This window comes from Mus pahari, chromosome 1, assembly GCF_900095145.1.
Source record: "Mus pahari chromosome 1, PAHARI_EIJ_v1.1, whole genome shotgun sequence".
Taxonomy (NCBI): Eukaryota; Metazoa; Chordata; class Mammalia; order Rodentia; family Muridae; genus Mus; species Mus pahari.
Window position 1 is genome coordinate 132,251,009 of NC_034590.1, and position 7,500 is coordinate 132,258,508.

A 7,500-nucleotide genomic window follows, 5' to 3' on the forward strand; every position below is an offset into this window, starting at 1 on the left:
CAGGACAGAACAGAGAAACCCTGTGTCCAAAAACCAAAAACCGAAGAAGAAGAAGAAGAAGAAGAAGAAGAAGAAGAAGAAGAAGAAGAAGAAGAAGAAGAAGAAGAAGAAGAAGAAGAAGAAGAAGAAAAAGAAGAAATTTGTATGAATCAGCAGCCTAAATGCATGGCTGTGTACCTACGTCATGGTTAACCTGGATTAAATCCAAATTATGCACTAAGATAAGGAAGTCTAAGGCCAGGAGACATCGCTTCCCACTTTCCTCCTTAAACTTGTATTGTAAGAACAAGGGATTTTATTCCTGAAAGATTACCTCTGTAGAAAACAGGCCATGCCCAGATTCCCCTGGGGAAGTCACAATGGGAGTCACTTCTGGCTTTATCCCACACCAAAGTCACTGATTAATAAGTGTGTAGAACTGAATTTATAAAAACCCATATTCTATATACAATTTCCCACTATGCTATATTTCTATCCATAGGCCTAGAAAGATAGACACACTTGGTTTTGAATAGAAATCATCCATGAAATAAACAGCTTGAAAATGTTCTCCTAAAATCCCTTGCATCTTGATAAGCACCCTTACCACTTGTGAGGGTTCAGTTTATTCACATTAGAAAGGAAACTGATCAATTTCACAGATTGGGAAGGCTTGTATATTTCTGTATCAAAAAGAAAAATAAACAGTAAATACATAAAAAAAAAAACTTCCCTTCAACTTTTAGTTCAAAGGGAGAAACTTTAAACTGATGCCTGCAGAATTTTTGTGTAGGATAGTGGGAATTTTCATCTAGTCCTCTCCCAATCTCCACGAATATTGCAATAGACATACTGAAACTGGTATTACAAACTACAAAGAAGAGAAGATGACACCAACCAGTCACACAAATTTGGACTTTCTACAGCACTGAAAAAATCACAACTTCTACTCATAGACAAATTAGAATATACAAGGCAATTCAAATCATAGACATTGAGAAAAATGGTGAACATTTCTTCATGTGGCTCACCAAATAAACCATTCAAAACAGATGGTATGAGGTGTGAAATATGGGGCTCCCAGACACAGAATTCAGTGAAAGCTGAAGCTAAGATTGCTAAGCCTGGGTCCTTGAGGGGGCTATACTATGCCATCTCAAATACTGCATAAAGGAAAATGGGAATCTTAAGCTATTCATGCAGCCTCAGAGGCAAAACACAAGAGGCAAAACATTGGAGCCAGTGTCCAGGGGCTTGATCAAGTTTGAACCTCGATGGAACCTATAGTTAAGCACCTACAGAGTCCCTGTTATGGCCAGGAAGTAAATCTTGATGTGATCAATCCACAATAACAAGATCCGGGTTTCTTTCAAGAGGACCCAAAATCATTTAAAAATACAATCCACATTTAAATATGCAAATGTAATTATCAGGGAATCTCAAAATTACGATATAATTATCAGACATTTGTATAGCAGGTAACATTAAGAAGAGTGGGTAAAATTCTATCTTCATCTTTTACAGACAGAGCCTTAGCATATATTTACTATATTTAATTGACAGAAATAGATCTATAGGCTTTTAAGGAAAAAAGTGAGTTCAAAACTCAAGTCTATGAATATTAAAAATGCATTTGCCAATATGGAAAAAACAAACTAGGAAAAAGTAACAAATGAATCAAAAGAATTCCGTATTTGATGAGGGGAAATTGTATAAATTTATTACTCTCTCAGTTTATCATGTCCTTAGGATTTTGTGACTTGTTTTATAATATATTTCTAAAGAATGAGCCAAGAAAGATATTTGTCTTTTATCTTCATGAACATGAGAAGAATAATTATTTTAATGCAAAGAAAACACATAGTGTTCAGAGCAGATGTTTGAAATGTAAAGATCCCTGGAAATGAGCAAAGGGGATTATTAGTTGATTTCATGAACCCCTAACAGGTATGTTTCTTCCCTTGTATTCCCCTTTCATAGCCCTTTCTAAATCTATTCTCTTAGTGTCAAACCTATACCCTTGATTTGATGATAACATTCATGAACATTTAAGAAGCTGCCTTTAGTTGAGACCCCATACTGGACAGTCTGCAATGAATTCACAAAGCAGTTAGCCCAGGGCTCCCAACACCAGGCAGGAAGCACTCATCCAAAGAATTGGGATGCTTTCTGCCAAAGTACTCTTCAAACTGCTGGCTTCCGGGTGGAGGTAAGAATAGTTCTTACTGGCACTGTGTCTGCTGGGACCCAGCACGTTGTGCTTGTGTTCAGGGCTGGCTCATTTGTTGGCATGGTTGCTGTTTTTGCTGCCTTTCTCTTGGTTACTGCTGTGGTGATCGACATAAGCAGTGGCCATGCTTGCCCTTCTCTCACAGACCGAGATCAGGAACCCTTCTCTAGAGAGAAGAAAGGACGGAGAGCCAATAGAGAATCCGACCAGAATCTTGGGAGATGGAGGAACATCACGGGCCTGGAAGTGGCTACACCCTGATGATGAAGTCACTGAGGCTTGTTCAAGATCATTTCAACCGAGTGTTACGGAAAGAGCCTGAGTGGAAAAGAGGAAAGAACCAAGAACTCAAATCTTGCAAGACTTGTGAAGAAGAAGGGGATAAGAATGACTAATGTGGTTTTTAAACTTTTACCATCATACATTGTAAACATTAAATTGGGAAAGTTGTAGGTACAAGTTTATTAATAATTTATTTTAAATAAAAATAACACATATGCAGAAACTATTATTTCCTAGTTCAGTAGTGTATATATGAATGTATAATTTAGAGTTAATGAAATAGTTCTGTAGGAAAAAGGATTTGCTGTGCAAGCTTCGCACTATGAGCCCAAACCCCAACCATGCAGTGAAAGAAGAGAGCTCAGATTCAGGAGTCATCCTCTGACCCCCCACGACCTTGGATACACACTCATGCACACCCACAACCTCGGATGCACACTCATACACACCCACGACCTCTCATACACACTCATGCACACCCACGACCTCTCATACACACTCATACACACCCACGACCTCTCATACACACTCATACACACCCACGACCTCTCATACACACTCATACACACATCATACATACATAGCATAGAACAATAGCAAATATCAATTTCAGTTTTAGTGCATACTTTTTCTCCACCATTGATGTTTTCTATCATATTCTTTCTATAATGATCTTTACTTTCCATCAATGCTTTTGAAACTTGTCTTGGGCTATACTGTAAACCCTAGAAAGACACAGAACAGTTCTTTTCTAGTTCTATTGTGTTTTACTGAGTGTGAGTCTTTACACTAGAGGAAATTCTAGAGTTTTACCACTAGATGGCAGGAAAGATCGAAAGATGGATGAACACAGAGGCAAGTCTTCAAACAGAAGTAATCATTTTAAAGCACGTTATAAATGAGTCCATCTGAAACCAATATAAATAGCATATTGCCATAATATATCTAGGAAATATCTAAATATATGTACCCTCCTAGTACTGGTTTTTAAAGGTGAATTAGCTGGAAAAATAATGGAAAATTTGATACCAAGTTACTAAGATGCAAACTTAATCCTCATGTTCATGGGACCTTGGTGTTCACATAAACCCCCTGTGAAAAGAACTTATAAGCATTTTGTACTGAGAGAGAATCGTCCCTAAACACTGCGGCTTAATGCTTGGCTTTCTTGTTGGCACAAGTTCCCTAAAGTCTGAAAGTGGTGAAATCTCTTCACTTTGTATCTTAGCCTTTTCTTTGTGGCTCTTTTATTCATTTTTCTGTAACATATGGATAAAGTAAACAATACTAAGATCTTATATAGTGAATTTAATAGAAGCTCTGCAATTAAATACATTTAGTGTTATATTTTGGATATGTTAAATAGTGCCCTAGGTGTTTGTTCACTTTACATGAACATTTTATTCTGATTAAAAAAAAAAAGTGTTGCTCTCAAATGTATGTGATAACCTAGGGAATTTTAGCTACTGTCCCTGCACTCCAGGTAATTCCACATTCCTTGACCAGAACTCTGAGATCCTATAGCACTCGGTTGAACATGTTTACCAACAGAAAAGTATTGTGGAATTCAGACAGTTTTAACAAACTGATCTCAATCTGTTTTAAATGCCTCGTCCAGTTAAATATCAGTTGGTGATGTACTTACTGCTTAAAATTGTATTTTATTTTTATTTTTATTTTTATTTTATGTGTTGTCTGCAAGAAGTTACCTACAACATGTGTACGTAGTTCATGCGGAGGCCAGAAGAGGGCGATAGAATCGCTGGAATTGGAGTTACAGATTGTTGTGAGCATCCATATGAGTGTTAAAAATGAAACCCAGGTCTTCTTTAAGAGCATCATCTGCTCTTAAAATCAGAGCCATCTCTTCAACCACTTAGTAATATTCTTAGCTTACTGTGGATCCAATGCAGTGGGCCCAGACTAGGCTAGACAATACTAATTTTGCAATTTTTCAGACTTGGAGAATCCTTGACTCTTTAAGTGAAGATAGAAAAGAACCAATAAATACATATAAGGTATAGTCCACCTGTAAATGGTCTGGGAAATGCCATGTTCCTTTGAATCCATTAAATCACAATAGAGAAAGAAGAAACAACGGGCAACTAGACTACGTCTGTAGTCAACTAAGCATGAGCAGCTGGGCATACGTGTAAAGGGTTTTCTAGACTGGATCACTTGAAGTGAGCAGTTCCACCCTAATCTTAACCAGACAGACCTGCTGGTGGCCGCCCGCAGAAAAGAACACAGGAAAAGGAAGCCTTTGTATTTGGCTGCTTGCCCTTACACTCACTAGCAAGTTCATCCACCCTGTTCCTGGGCATTCGTTTGCTTTGCTTGTGCTAAAACCTATTTCTTCAGGATTCCAATGTAGACCAATAACAAGCAGCAGGCTATGACTTCTCTGGGACTTTAGGACCAAATTAGACAAGGATGTGGGATTGCTAGATCCTGGGCCTTTTCTTCAGAAGACAGCTGTTGTTGGACTAATTAGACACAGCCTGTAAACCACTACAATAAATTCCATTTTAATATAGATATACTATCAGTTCTGTTCCTCAGAATCTTTACTAGCACACTCAGCTAGCTTTCTTATATATTCCAGAACCAACTGCCTAGAGATGGTATGGCCTCTGGTGAGCTGAGCCCTCCCACAATAATCCAAAGGCTTGGTCAAAGGCCAACCTGATCTTGCTAATTCCTCAGCTGAGATTCCTTAGATTCCTTCTTCAAAGGTTACTTTAGTTCATGTCAACTTGGCAAAACTAACCATCCCATGTGCCAGACTATGCTTTCTCTGACATTTCAAATCATTCCACGATTTTACTGTATTATCTCCATATAAATATGACAGAATGCTACCTCCTCCCTTTCTTCTATTTCTCCCCCCGCCCTCTCTCTCTCCTACTGTGCCCCATCTTTTCTTTCAGCTTCCTCTTCTGTCGTGTTCTTTTTTCTTCATTTTCATTTAAAAATAAGCATAAACTACAGCATTTCTATGAGTGTGTAAATAAAGTTTGTGCACACTTCTTTGATGATTTCCACAGCTTTTAATAGATTTAGAAAGACTAAGCTAGATCTCAAAATTCAGGCACCCAGAAGAAACATATGTAGATGGTACACATACCACATCCATGGTATAATAGCATTTAAAAATGTAAAAGTTGAAACATTTGAAAACAATTAGCTGACTTGTATTCTGCCAACACAAATGTTCCAGTGGTCACAGGATCTCCATGAAAATGCTGCCACAGTCATTGTTTCCAGACAGAGTTTAAAATTGTTTCCATTGCACTGCCCTAAACAGTCTTTTTGCAGATGGATAGTTTGGTTAACAACTCAGTCTGGGGTTATGCCTGAGTTTATGTAGACTTCTCCTTGGAGCCTCAAATAGGTGTAATTCTCTCTCTCTCTCTCTCTCTCTCTCTCTCTCTCTCTCTCTCTCTCTCTCTCTCTGTGTGTGTGTGTGTGTGTGTCAATTACACAATTAATTAAACTGAAATCACTGCTAATTGCATAAAAACTACATGTTTATGCCAAAATCTATGAGATTCACATGGAATTTTTGTCNTTAACAACTCAGTCTGGGGTTATGCCTGAGTTTATAATCAAACTCCTCCGAAGGTTCTGAGAGGAGCACTTCTCTCTCTCTCTCTCTCTCTCTCTCTCTCTCTCTCTCTCTCTCTCCCTCCCTCCTGTGTGTGTAGTGTATTATTCAATTACACAATTAATTAAACTGAAATCACTGCTAATTGCATAAAAACTACATGTTTATGCCAAAATCTATGAGATTCACATGGAATTTTTGTCACACAAATAAGAAACAAATGTTAGACTTATATAACAAGGAAATAAACTGATATGTAGTCCTGAAGGCTGGAAGACTGGAGAGAAGGAATCCACATGTTCATTCCAGTTGTTAAAGTGGTTTGGGGTTGTGTAGCTGACATTTGACATTTGACATTTGACATTAGGCATCAGATTTCCTGCTCATCTCACTCTCAAATCATGCCCGCGCCTTACAAATTCCTCTGTCCTCTCACAATGTTGGGTCATTATTTGTTGTGTTGTCATGTCTAGACATAGCCAGCATCTTACACCCCCTTTCCTAGTCCCATATATAATGTTATCTCTGGATTCTCTGGATTCAACATCATTGACAATAATAGTACCCCAGCAATTATAGTTATTTAAATATATTCATGCATTTTGTTACACTTTTATCTCATATTTAATATTTCCACATTCTTCTGTTCTTTTTAATGTTCTTCCTGCTCCTACATTGTCTTTATTTGTAGTTCAAATTTTCCAAAAAAGATATAACGGGTAACTATTCCACTGCTTAAGAACTAGAATTATTGGAGTTGATAATCTACAGAAGGAAGAACATAGATCATATAACATTTTACTAAATATGAAAACTCACATTATATTTGTTTTCCTAGTAATGGAAAATGGTGTGTGGTTTCTCATATTGTAAGCTGTGTCACACATGACCATACTAAAGGACAATCTATTCCTCAGAAAGACAGTGGCAGTATATGCACTAATACTTATTGAGGGTTTTCTAGATTATAGATCCTGATCATCTTATTTATTTATTTTATTCCACACTCAGTCACAGACTGTGAGAGACTGAGGAGGGACTCCATCAATGAGAAGGTCTGCGTTGTGAATCAAGCATCCAGACTAAGTGTATTCCATCTGTGTAAACAGTGACCTCCGGGCTGGTTTTCAGATCTAAATGGCACACAGAATGGTAAATACAAGAAGACACATTGTTTTCATGCCAGGACCAATAAAAGATTTGGAAAAGCAGTTCCTTTGGCTACCGAGTCAACAACCCAAATCTGCATTTCCATGACTGGCTGTGCTAGAAGTTCCCTTGCACTGTTCCCGCTTTTGCTTTTCTGTGTGCCCCCGCCACCCTAGAACATGATAAAATTCCCTTCTTGAACAATCCACCATCTTCTAGTCCATTCACTCTGGAACCAAGTTTAAGCATCTCA